Below are 14,276 nucleotides of genomic sequence, written 5' to 3'. Positions count from 1 at the left end.
TTATATTCATATAACATTGTTTGTTTAGACATTCCCCAAAAGATTCCCTCCCTGACAAAGATTAGGCCAGCAAGTGGTTAATTATGGGACTTGAGTGAACCACACTGACTCCATCATGTGACTCAATTCTGAAGCTAGCTTAGCTTCTAGTCAATTATCTGTCTAGTCCAAATTCTGTCTTCTGAGAAACATAATTCAGTTGTGGGAACTGGGAGAAAAACTTATTGTGTTGTTTCAATCTAGCCTTACGTGGCTGGGAAACTGGACTACCTCTATCTGCTGTTTAGAGACCCTTAACCAAGGAACTAAATTATACTGACCAGAAACTCAGTCAGATCTGTAATGATTGGAATGACGCCACCTGCTGGAGATTTACTGTAGGAAAGCTCCGCCATGAGGAGAAGGCGCCTGAGGGCAAGACATGTGACTTTTCTTTGGCATCAGGAAGTGATGTTTGCTTGTGGGAGGAAGAGGGGGTGAGGCTGGCTCTCTCGCTCTCTTTCCTGAGGACTCTGGTGGAGAGTGGAGCTAAAAAATGTGCTCTTCCTTTGATAGATAGATGAATGTAGGCCTTTCTCTCTCTCTTCACCAAATTCTTATTCTCCTTAATAAATGCTTAAAAGTCTAAACTATTGCCAAATCTTATAATTTATTGGCAACCACTCATTAGATATTTTAGACAGACTAGCTAGAATTTTAGCCCCTTACACATCCAAAAATTGATGCAAGGAGTTTTCTCACAATTGTACACCTTAAGCAATCCATAAGTCTTAAGTGAAAATTGGCTCTGTACTAATCAATCAGATACTGTTTCCATGTCCCTTTGTTCACAGAAACTTGAGGGGAGTAGGATATGCCTTTTTCTGAATTCAAGGGTCCCCTTCCCAACTTGGAAAGTCCTTAATCTTTCCTCCAATTAGAAACCCAAATCACCTAATGTTGTGCTGTTTCTTTTCAATTAATTTGCCTTATTTGGTTATTTTTTTTGGGGGGCAGGGCAATAAGGGTTGAGTGACATGCCCAGGGTCACACCTAGTGTCAAGTGTCTGAGCCTGGATTTGAACTCAGGTCCTCCTGAATCCAGGGCCAGTGATTTATCCACTGTGCCACCTAGCTGTCCCCTTATTTGGTTATTTTTAAGGAATAAAGGTCTGTCTCCAAGTGTATTTGGAGTCCAGACCTAAGCTGAGGAGGTCTGGTCCAGGTTTGTTGGGCAATTGCCATTCATTGCTTAATAAATCAATATTCTCAGAATAAACCTTTGTTTTCCCAGTCATTTTAGCTTTCACTTGCCACAATACACACCTAGACATTCTACCTGGCAAAGGAGATTCAGAGGACAAGAATAATGTGGTTTTCATACCATTGCTAAACATTAACCTAACTATAGGTTTTCTAAATATGAAGTCTTTGTCTAAGGAAGAATGAATCTATTAAAAAAAGCAGACTCAGGGGCAGCTAGGTGGCACAGTGGATAGAGCACCGGCCTTGGAGTCAGGAGGTCTTGAGTTCAAATCCGGACTCAGACACTTAACACTTACTAGCTGTGTGACCCTAGGCAAGTCACTTAACCCCAATTGCCTCACCAAAAAAAAAAAAAAAATTAAAAAAACAGACTCATGTCAGAGAATCATAGAACATTAGACTTGGAAGGAACTTTACAGAACTTCTTGTCTGATTTGCATTGTTTATTCTTTATTTTATATGAGTCCATGTCATTTATCTCAAAGTTTCATTGAATTTCTCATTTTTATCATTTTTTATAGCACAAAAATATTGAATTACATTCAAATACTATAAGTTGTTCAGCCATTTCCCACAAAAGTCAGCAACATTTTTAGCAATAACAAAATCTGGAGAAAATCCATTCAAAATAATTATAAAATGCATGAACTATTTTTGGAATAAATATAAACCAAGGCATACTCAGAACTTCCATAGATTCATTTACAAAACTCCTCAAAGAAATAAAGAATGACAAATAATTTGAAGGAATATTCAATATTCCTGGCTTGGTCATGTCAATATAATAATAATAATATTACCTAAATTAATTTGAAGATAAAGTGCCAAACCAAATAAATTTCCTAAGAGCTGGGTTTTAGATGGAGACAAAATAGTAAAATTAATTTCATTTGGAGGAACAAAAGGTTTAGAATGTCAGAGTGCCTCATGAAAAAAAAGTAGCAATAAAGGGGGAATAACATGTCTAGACTTCAAATTATACCATAAAACAATAATTATCAAAGCTATTTGATACTGACTAAAATATTAGAGTACAAGAGGGGAAAAGCTGCATCAGAAAGAATTAGAAATAACTGAACTCAGTGTCTGATAAATCCATAGTTATCCCTTCAGCATCTAAGGGGTTTTGAAGCATAGCATCCCTGTGATTTGGAAAATCCACATACAATTTTTTTTTTGCCCTCCCTTCATTCCAGAGAATAAGTCTGAATTATTATGGCATTAAAAGTTAAAATATGTTGGTATTATATAATATTATACATATATTTTATGCTAAGTTTTGAAACTTTTTCTGCATTTTCTGCTAGCCTTTGTGTGACATCTGTGGCTTCTGCAAAATCCCCCCCCCCAAATTCCCATTTTAATTTCTTGTGCCTACCCACAATATGTCAAAACTGCAATGGGAAAAATTGCAATGTGGAAGGTATAATTGTGGTTACTTGAGGAAAATTCTTAAGTTGACAAGAATTTCTGGGGAAACTGCAAAGCTATTTGGCAGAAATTCAGTTTAGACCAACCATTTACACCATATACCACAATAAGCTCAAATTAAGAATACGTAACATAAATATTAATAAAGAGATACCATAAAAATAGAAAAAGAACAGGATCAGGCTATTTTTACAACTATGGCCAACCCAAACAAGAAATAGGAACACAAAAGATAAAAGTAATTTTTGATTACATAAAATCAAAACAAGCAATATCAGTCCAACTAGGCCAAAGAGGAAAAGTATCAGATGGTAAAATATCTTTATATCAAATTTTTCTGATATGATAATTCCCTTCTTTGCAGAGGAATCTGACTATGTGTGTAGAACTACAAATATTTTGAAAGACTCCATTTGTATGCTAGTTAGTTTTGCTAACCTACATTTGCTCTACATTTTCTTTTTATTTCTTTGCTACAATTACTAATTCTGTGGGGAGGAGAAAGTGACATATATGGAAACAAAGGTGACATAAAAACAAAAGTTAACTTAAAAAAAACAACTCATGTCATTTGACCACTTATCTATTGAGGAATGGTTCTTGATCATATATGTTTCCATCAATTAACTATTTTTTATACAGTGGACTCTTATCAAAGATATTTGAAATATGAGATCATAAGTTATTTTAAAAGGTAGCTAGCTTAAGGAGGAGATAGCTAGCCTCATTGTTAGTAAGGCCTGGCTTCAAATCTTATTTCTAACACATGCTGGCATTGTGTCCCTGGATAATTCATTTATCTATCATTGCTCCCAGGCAATTTGATATGTTTATAAGTTTCAAAGAATATGCTAATTCACATTCAGAAAACTCCTTCTAGTAAGCGTGTAGTGATGGAAATTGATTTGTTTCTTCTCACAGGACAAGTTTTCATTACTTTTTATAGATTTCAATTATATAAATATTTTGAAATCTTATGTGACCTGTAGGTAATCAGTGGATACCTCCACTGTACTCCTAGGCTGGAATGGGGTGCATCTCTTGGAGCTCAGCCTAAATTCTGGCCTCTTCTGGTGGATCCCATGCTTGGCCCACTTATGTTGATATAAATGGTCTGGCCCTGGCTAAAGGACATGTGTAATCTGGTTGTTCCCTTGGTCCTTGTGACGGGGAAAGGGAATCTCTCTCTTTTCTCCCTTCCAAGGGAGAGCTCATAAAGTCCCAAGATGCTTGAAATGAGGAAGGAGAGAGGGGGTAGAGATGTTGGCCTTTTCCTTTAATCCTACTGAGTAGGTAATTCTTCCTTGATTGGTTGACAATCCTTTTTGGCATAGCCCTCCCCACCTATCACCAAGGCCACAAAACTGGGCAGAAGCCTATGGTCACCCAGGTACTTTAGGCAAGAAGCCAGGCACATTGTCAACAGAAGTGGTCCAAGCATGTTGTCCACCACAGTGGCAGGGAAACAGGTTTGACTCCAAAGGAAAATGTCCCATTCCAGCAAGTTGTGAGGACTCTCCTGATTATTCTTATTGTATATGTGATATAAATGGTCTCTTTTACCTTTTTTGATAACCCGTATCTTTTATTTGGGAGTGATTGTCTCTTTCAATATCAAACTATTCAATCTCTTTGTCTTATTGCTTATGTAACATACTGTTCTTTCACATGGAGTGGTTTGGTGTTGAAAGGGACAGAAAAATTACTTTTGTGTTAAGAAAAAGAATTTATTCTTATATTTTTGTATATTTTTTTTGTATATTTTTTTTTGCAGGGCAATGGGGGTTAAGTGACCTGCCCAGGGTCATACAGCCAGTAAGTGTCAAGTGTCTGAGGCCGGATTTGAACTCAGGAACTCCTGAATCCAGTGCTGGTGCTTTATCCACTGTGCCACCTAGCCGCCCCAAAAGAATTTATTCTTAAAGGATGTAAAACACTTCTTTTTTCATAGGTAAACAGTTTGGTATCTTGAAGGCATAAGGAAAGAACTTTGGTTTAATAAAAAACTTTTCATCTCAATGTATAAACACATTTTTCAAATAGTTTATGAGCCATTTTCAAAAGCTGCATTGATATGACATAAATGTGAAGCCTTAAATCATCTTCTAAAGGATGTAAGATGATCCTGCTTTTTAATGTGATCAGTTTTGTGGTTTAAAGAAACAGAGAGAACTATTTATTATTCATTTAAAAATGGATAAAATTCAAGTGCAGTGGTAACTCGGTACTCCTCATTAATTAGTTCCAGAAGGAAAATGATGAGTATCAAATGAATTTTTTCCCATAAGGAGTAATATAAAATGAAATAATCCATTTCTGAACCCTAGAAATTTCACATTTTACTTGGCAATTTATAAATGGATGGTGTCATTTTTTGACGCAAAACCTTAAAACTAGACAGATGTAAATAAAAAATAATTAGATAGAATAAAATAATATTTAACTTCACTTTGCCTATACTGAGAGGAGTTGATGGCCTAATGCGATGGTGGCAAGGTAGAGGAGGAGGAGGAGGAGAGAGGTTTTTGCTTGGAAGGGGAGTCCCCTTCCAATAAAGCATCAAGCACTTGCACAATGGTTCTTTCTCTTTCTGTCTCAACACCACTGAACCCTGTTGGAGACTCTGATTTAGGGAGTATACCTAGAAACCTCTCAAGAGAAACTTGCTTCTGTCTGTTTCAAAATGTTTCTGAAGTGAGACATTTTTTGATCATTAAACAAGTAGACATTTTTTCTTACTAGGGCTTTGTCAGGGTGATACTTTTTTTTTTTTAAGTGAGGCAATTGGGGTTAAGTGACTTGCCCAAGGGCACACAGCTAGTGTCACATGTCTGAGGCTGGATTTGAACTCAGGTCCTCCTGACTCCAGGGCCAGTTCTATATCCATTGGGCCACCTTGCTGCCCCTCAGGGTGCTACTTTTCAACAAAATTTTGTTAATTCAACCCATTTAGAACACATTTCTTTTAACAGTTCAATAGGGGATCCTCTCTCCCTCCCCTCCTCCTCATCTAAAGTAAGTTACTCAGCCACTGTTGCCTCTCCTTTTGAAGTTCCTGCAGCTCCTCAGTGCTAAGCTCTTTGTGCTCTTCCACTAACTTTTTGATGTCTTCATCACTGATCCAGGAACACAAAGTCCTCCAAAATTGGGCTAGATTCAGCCTCAAAGCCTTTAAAGTTCCTCAGAGTTACACTTTTTGGCCACAATTTCCTTCAGGCAAAGTTCATGGTCTTGTGAGAGATTGCATGCCAGGCCTTACCTATCAGAGTGACACAGTGGAGGATATTGAAATGGTCCTTCCAGAACTTTCTCCAGTCAACTCAGGATCTGAGGCCATCTCAAAGATGAAAGAGGGCCTTGGCATACAGTTTTTTAAAGTCTGAGATGACCTGCTGGTCCATGGTCTGGAGTAGAAGAGTTTTGTTAGGGGGCAAGAACTTCAATGCAATAAAATTAAACTCCTCCAGAAAGTCTTCCTCTAACCCTGGAGGGTGAGCTGGAGCATTGTCCTTTATTAACAGAGCCCTCAGAAGCAGTTCTTTTTCATGCATTTTTTTTACCCTGGGGCCAAACTGCATTCATCTATTCAATGAAGAACTGCTTGTTTCCCCAGGCTTGGTGGTTGGCCCTCCACATTACACTTAACTTGCTTTTATCACATTTTCTCTCTTGAAAACTTGGGGGTTTTCACTGTGATAAGACTAGTAAAGGCTTAATTTCAAAACTCCACTAGCATTCCCACACACACAAAAATGAGTTAGCCTGTCCTTCATTGGCTCGTGCCCTGGTAATACCTTCTCCTCTTGAGTGATGTAGGTTCTGTTAGGCATTTTCTTCCAAAATAAACCAGTCTTGCCAAAATTGAAAACTTGTTGGGGTATAAAATCCTCAGTCCCTACATAGTTCTCTACATAGTCATGATGACTTTAAGAGCAACAACAACAAAAAAAAACTTGAAATGAAAAAAAGCATAAAAAAGTACATGGTAAAATATGTGGGGTACTGTACTGAGCTCAAGATACTGTGAGTGAGGCTAGAGCATCAGTGCAGGGTGGGGTCTTGACTCATACAGGTTTTAGCAAGTGTGATGAATGCTGAGCAAACACTGAGTGCGGAAGTATGTTTTTCTTATCAAAATGCATCAAATATCGAATTCAAAGAGTTTCAGAGATGATTGCCAAGATACCACTGTGTAGGGAAAAAGTTGGCAAAGGTACAAACAATTAGAAGTGTACCTCTTTGAAGACTATGGAATGACTGATGATCCAGGTTGGACAGGTGGTCCATCCCTCTTGCATGTAACTATTTTAAGACTTAAGAGGATCAAACTCACAAAATATAAAATCATGTAACTAGATGTTAGGGTATTATTAAAATAGGAAAGATGAATTTATAGAGGAGAATTGGTGAGTTTTTCCTCTATAAGAGAACCTTATTGACTTTTCTTGATCTTGAGTTCTTTCAGCTTTTACATAGGCAAAAGAAACTAAAATTTCTTTTTAAAAAATGTCATATGATATTCATATAACATCCCAACCACATTGTGAAGCCTTATTCCTTTTTATAAAATAAAAAAACCCACTCACAATATTAAACTGGTTTCCTGTGACTAGTCAACCTAAATGAATTTATTCATTGTAAGAAGAAATATTTGCATGCCAGTCAAGATCCTCAGAAAATTTCTGATGATTAAATTACTTGATCAAAAGAATTAAGATGATCTTTTCTGTTCATATGGAAAATCGAATTCACTTCATTTAAGGAAAATATGCAAATCTCATATTACATAATAACTAGGGTTTTGGTGGGGTTTTTTGGTATCATGCATTTTGATAGCCTACATGCTCTGTTCTATATCAGAAACAGTATTAAGGTCAGACCTAATTTTAAATATTTATGTGATAAGTTTAGATAATTTAGATTATTTAAAGAGAAAAAGTAAAGTAAGTCTATTTCCCTTTCAATACAACCCCCACACATTCTATGTGAGTAGTAATGCCTTGGGGTAGGGTACACTTCTTATGCTAATAATTTTTTTCAAGAGATTTGGTGGCACAGCAGACAGAGTGCTGACCTGGAGTTAAGAAAAATTGAACTCAAATCCAACCACAGACATTTCTTAGCTGCTTGACCCTGGGCACTTACTTAATACATGTGACAATAATAATAGCACCTACTTCTCAACATTTTAGTATTTGCAAAGAATTTTTCAGACTTTAAAGTACTTTTTAAATGCTAACTACTCTTTTTAAAACCTTTGAAGAATAATGAGAAATAATGGAAAGGTAACATCAAGCAAGCTCTGGGAACAATGATATAGGCATGTCACTTGAAGGTAGGAGCAAACAGGTCAGTCATTTATCCTTTTCTTTTATAAAGGCATTACCCATATCCTCATTAGATACCAGCTAAATTTTCATGAACATTCTTTGAAAACTATATTAAAATTGCAAGCCAGATTTTCCTTTTGGTTTCTAAAACACTGTCCAGGAACAAATAAGGTGAATATGTCACGATATCAGTAAAACATTAAAAATTGGTATGATTTTGAGGGGTTAAATACATCATATTTTAATTTATTTTTATTTGTGATATCTTCATTTTAGAATGTAGCTTGTCTTCCTCACCTATCTAGGGAACTATCACCTGTCACAAAGAACAAAAAAGACACAGGGCAAAATAGTTCAGAAAAAAGATTTATTTATTTATTTTTGTATATTCCTTATGGGAATGGATATTAATGAGTCATCAAAAAGTTTTCTGGAGATAGACTCTAATTTCTGGGTGAAAAATATTCTCCAAAAGAAGCATGATGGTTAAAAAGTTTGAGACATAATTTCTGGGTAATTTAACCATTTTTATTAATAAGGCCAGCAGGTTTTTCATAAAAGAATATCTTTTGACTGTCTCAGACCAAAGACAATCCTGGTGGCAGACTCACAGTTCAAATACCTCTCAAGAGTAGGTGGTTCATAAAACAGCAATCAAATCTAATTGGTTAACTTGATAAGAGGTGGTCTATATTAAAATGAAGGCCTGAATATTTCTTGGATAGGGAAAGTAGGCTATCAATTTACCCTGCTTCACTCTGCCCTTGGAGATAGTCATTCATGTAGATGTGTTTTTAGTCAATCCATAGGGTGACACTGAAAATTAGTGGTCTAGGACAATTAGTAATCACTTTGTAAATCAGATCCATCTTTCCTATATCAAATGAATCAGTGACAATTAACAAGGGATGTCACTAACCAGGACCCCCATGAATCATCTCAACTACATTTGATCTGATGAAATTTAAATAATTTTTCAAATGTATTGTATTTCAATGTAACATATTTCAAATGTAACAGACAGACCATTCAACTCCAGAATACCATCACTATTTGAGATCAGTGTTAAGAATATTTGGTCTGCTCTCACCTAGTGTTATTTTTTTTAAATTTTAGCAACAGATATATAGAAATAATAAATCACACAGCAAAATATCATTTTTTGTAATAATTTATTCTTTTATTTTTCAAGCAAGAGGGGGAAGAAATAAGCAAGTATGTAGCACCTAATATGCATTTGTAGCTTTTTAATAAATATTATTTTATTTGATCCCATGAGGTATGTTCTGTTGAGGCAGTTTTAGTGACTGGCCAGGGGTCACACAGCTAACAAATGTCTAGTTTGTTTGGTTTTTTTTTTTTTTAGTGAGGCAATTGGGGTTAAGTGACTTGCCCAGGGTCACACAGCTAGTAAGTGTTAAGTGTCTGAGGCCAGATTTGAACTCAGGTACTCCTGACTCCAGGGCCGGTGCTCTATCCACTGAGCCACCTAGCTGCCCCCTACAAATGTCTAGTTTTAAACACAGGTCTTCTTGATTCCAGGGCTAATACTCTTCCTCATATACCACCTAGCTATCCATTACAGTTTTAAAAAAATTAATCTATCCCTCCAAGCTACTCTTCTCACTTCCATCAAAAAGTTTTTAAAAAGAACTGGAAAATGCCTTAATGTATAAATAAAATGTTATTAATATATTGATTAAGCAAAACAAATTCCCACATTAGTCATATCTGAAAATGCATGTTTTTCTGCATTTTAATTAAGTTCACTAACTCTGTCAGAGGTGTTTTATCTTTACTCTTGGAGTTAGGATATATTGATTAGAGTTCTAAAATCTTTCAAAGTTGTGTTTATCTATATTGTTGTTATTATCATTATTTAAATTGTTCTCCTTCTTCTGCAGGTTTTTTTGCAATTGCCCAATTCATCATTTCTTATTGTAAAATATTATTCCATTATAATCATATACCACATTTTGTTTAGCCATTTTTCAATACGACATTCTTTTAGTTTCCTTTTTTTGTACCACCAAAAAGAGCTGCTATAAATATTTTCATACATATAGGTACTTTTCCTCTTTCTTTGATTTCTTCGTGGTATAGGCCAAGTAGTGGTATGGTTAAGTAACAAAGTATGTAAATTTTAGTGATTTGGGGGGCATATTTCCAAATTGCTTTCAGAATGACTGGAATGGCTGGACCAATTCACAGTTGGTGTGTGGGTTTTCCTGTCTTTTTTATAAATTTTGCAAATTACAGATTTTTAAATTTTTAAAAAATATTTTATAAGTTTTCTAAATCACAGATGAGTTCCTCCAATATTTGTCATTTCTCTCTTTAGTCACCAGTCTCATAGGTGTAGGGGTAGGTAGGTGGCACCAGGCCTGGAGTTAGAAAGACCTGAGTTCACTGGCCTCAGACACATTAGCTGGGTGACACTGGGCAAGTCACTTAATCCTGTTTGCCTCAGTTTCTTCATATTTAAAATGAGTTGGAAAAGAAGATGGTAAACCACTCCAGCATCTTTTTAAAGAACCCCTGTACCCCCCAAAAAAGGGGTTATGAAGAATTGGATATGACTGAAATTGACCACCAACAACTGATAGGTATAAAGTAGAACCTTGAAGTTGCTTTAATTTGCATTTTTCTAATTATTAGTGATTTAGTGAATTATTTCAAATAATTGTTGATAATATCTAGGTCTCCCTTTAAAACCTGCCCAACCATATCATTTGACTATTTATATATTATACAATGTCTCAGCCATATAAATTTCAATAGGCCCCTTATTTCTCCTGAAAATGTGATCTTTGTCAGAGAGACTTGTTGCAAAGATTTTCCCCTGTCACCCATTTCTCTTCTAACTTTAACTACATTAGATTTACTTGTGCAAAAACTTTATAAACTTTTGTGACAAAATTTTGTCAGTTTTTCCTGTGTAATCCTTTCTATTGAATGATTAGTCAGATTTAGCCATAAATCTGAAGGATAGTATCTTCCTTGTTCCTCTAGTTTCTTTATGATATATGATCTTTTACATCTAGGTCATATATTTATTTGACACTTTCCTTATTGTATAGTGTGAAGTACTAGTTTAAACCTAATTTCTGTTAGACTTCCATCTGTTTTCCCTAGAAGTTTTTGTCATTTGGTAAGTCCTTTTCTCCAAGTAACAATTTAGACAATAGTAAAATAACTAATAGTGGGTGAAAGGGCAATGAGAGAGAATCAAGCCATAGAATCATTCTCAGCTGCTTATCCAAATGGGAACAATCTTCCTCAGACTCATACATTGGTGGGAAAAAGGCATGTGTCCTTGGCCTACAAAGTGAAGCTGGGTTCCAACAGGATCCCAGCTCTTGTGTTATGGTTGGAATATTCTTTTTGCCTGGGCATGCATAACTTTGCCTCCAATATCCTTGGTGAAGTCTAGGGATTCTGCTTCTTTTTCTTCATGTTGCCTTAAATCTACTCTTCTTGAAGCTGGGAACTTGGTTCACTGTTCTAGCTGTCATCTGTTGAATGTTACCCATCATTTCCAAACTTCATGGTTTTTAGTAGCCATCTGCTAAGGCTCCACTCTACATCTTCTTTCCTTTTTCTTATTCTTCTCCCTTGGGAAAATGTTATTAATTTTTTAAAACATGAGACCTCTTTGTCTCAGCCAATTCCTCTGTAAATCTTTAGTCATACTTTTAGTACCACTAGGCTGACATCCCAAAGAGCAGCTGCTTATATGTAATGTATAATATGTTGGGGTTATTGACAAACTATGTATTATATATACTCCACTAGGGCACCCTCTGGTAACATGCATAACCCATTTTTCATAGAGAATGATATATGGGCTTCATCACTAGTTATATGTACCCAAGACTAATACAGTGACCACTGGAAATAGTAATTAATATTACTAATTTTTTCTTGCTCTCAATATGCAAAACCCATGCAAAACTCTGCGGTGAGGATGTATAGATGAACAAACTTTTAAATTAAAGCTAGTGTGGTCGAGGAGGTCACCGAGTCTTCCCCAAATTCATTTTCTGATCTTCAAAAACAGTGACTAGGACTAGCTGATTTTTAAGTTCCCTTCACACACTGAAATTCTGTTATATCTAGCTCTTTCACCTGGAATTTCTGTACTTTGACATAACTCAGTTTTAAAATGGTTATTCCAAGGTCCCATAAAATCCTGAAGACTTTCTGAATCATTAAGCAAGGGTGAAATTGTGTTCAGTATAATTTTAGTCACAGATAGGAGTTGCATGGAATGAGAAAGTATGGGGCTGCTATGATCCGTATTATTGAAGGGAGAAATCACTTCTAGGAGATCCCAGACAGAAGCATTGGAGTAGTTCTTCTTTTAATTCAGAGAACATTTTATGTAATCTAATGCTTATACAATTATTATTTTGTATCTAGTAATAATTATTACAAAATAATGAATAAAAAGAGAACTTTATTCTCTTACCAAGCCAGACTAGAGAAATTATGTTTTATAACATTCCCAGTGAAATGGGAATTATGGGGACAGAGTGGAAATAGCAGTCCAGGTCAAATCTGACAGAAATGCCACTATACAAGTTCTTCTCTAACCCTAGTATTAAATATTGCTTGAAAGAGGAAGGCTAATTTCCTATGAAACTTTTGTTGTTGCTGTTATATCAATTTTTATTTTGTAATTGGCTTTGAACCATGGAACAAAATATGAAAAATTTGCCAGCTAGGTTCCAATTAGTACAAAATAATGAATCCCCTGAAGTGGTCTCATTGGGATGAAGGCAGTGGTGGTTCCATATACATTTTTGTTCTTCCTGTCATCTGTTCTTTGCTGCAGCAGAACATTTGTCCACCAGGGATATGTAAAGGAATGTATTTACTTCAACTTGGAATGTTTTCAAGATCTCAGTGATGAGGATATTTCAAATATAATATATTTTTGTTTAATTTGTTGGCTATGAGAGTAGTTCTCTGTTCATTTTTATTATGAACATTTAAGAGAGGAAAAGACAACCAAAGGGTGGAAAAGGGTGATTGAAACTGTATTATCTATAAACACATGAGCCACCACAGTATACTGGAGAGGGCTGCCCTCGCTATTATGAAGCTCTGGCTTTGATTCTGGACTATGACATCTATTGACTGGTTTACTGTGAACAAATCACCTGACTTCTCAGTGCCTCAGGCAACTCTCTAAGACTATAAATTGCAGATGAGTTGTTGAACTATATCAGTGGAGGAAGTTAGTCATTGGAAATTCTTTATCTTTGTGATAGACTCAGACTTTTCACTTTCCCCAAATTATACAGATAAGAAAAATGGAATTTATTCTTTTAAAATCATTTCATGCAATTTATAGATTATTATTAGACATTGTCCCTAATAAAAAGGTATTCTTCATTGTTTATAGGCCCTTTAATGGTTTCCTCTTATTTATTAAGAATAACTAATGGATTATATTATAGAATCATAAATATAGAGGTAGAAGGGAACTTAGTGATCTAGTTCAACTCCTTCCTATTATGGATTAGGAAATTGAGACCAGAGAGGTTAAGCAACTTACCTAATGAAGCACAGGTAGTTTAAATGACCAAATCTAGCTTTCTGACTCCAAATCCAAATTCCAAATTTTCACTGCATTTTGTTGTCTCCGGATTCATAAACTTCATTTTCATAAATGTTAGAATATTAAATTCTTGGTCTCTAAGCAAAAAATTCACACTTTCCTTTAGATTATTATAATTACAATTATAATTATATAATATAACTATAATTGTAATAAAGCTAGTATATATACAAGTCTTAGTGTATTCTTAAATTTTAGTAGTTCTACTAGTTTAAAATTGTGCCAAGATTTTTGGGACAACCATGCAGACTTTTATAGAACTCTTTACCTCCATAAATATATACAAGCCCCTTTAGGGCTTAATTCATTCCTGAGCTGTTTATAGGGCAAGTCACTGTCACACCATATTTAGCATGACTGATGCCTTGTCTCATACCTAATTACCCTCCATAGTCACCCTGACTACGTCACTAACAGTGACATTGTGGCACAAACAGTTTGCAGGAAGGAAGCAAACAGCAGAGAAACAAACAGATTTCTCTATAGGGAAACAGAAAGAGTTCTATCTGTGGTCAAGAAGTCCAGAAGTGATAGAAGTGCAGTCAGGTCAGATGAGCCAAACAAAACTACCTGTGTTGGCATATTAGGGTAGAGATTTTGCTAAGAAATTTAAAAGTTAGGTCAGGAAGGGAGTTCTAGGAAAA

The sequence above is a fragment of the Dromiciops gliroides genome, chromosome 3 (genome assembly GCF_019393635.1).
Source record: "Dromiciops gliroides isolate mDroGli1 chromosome 3, mDroGli1.pri, whole genome shotgun sequence".
Lineage (NCBI taxonomy): Eukaryota > Metazoa > Chordata > Mammalia > Microbiotheria > Microbiotheriidae > Dromiciops > Dromiciops gliroides.
Note: the sequence above shows the minus strand (reverse complement) of the source record.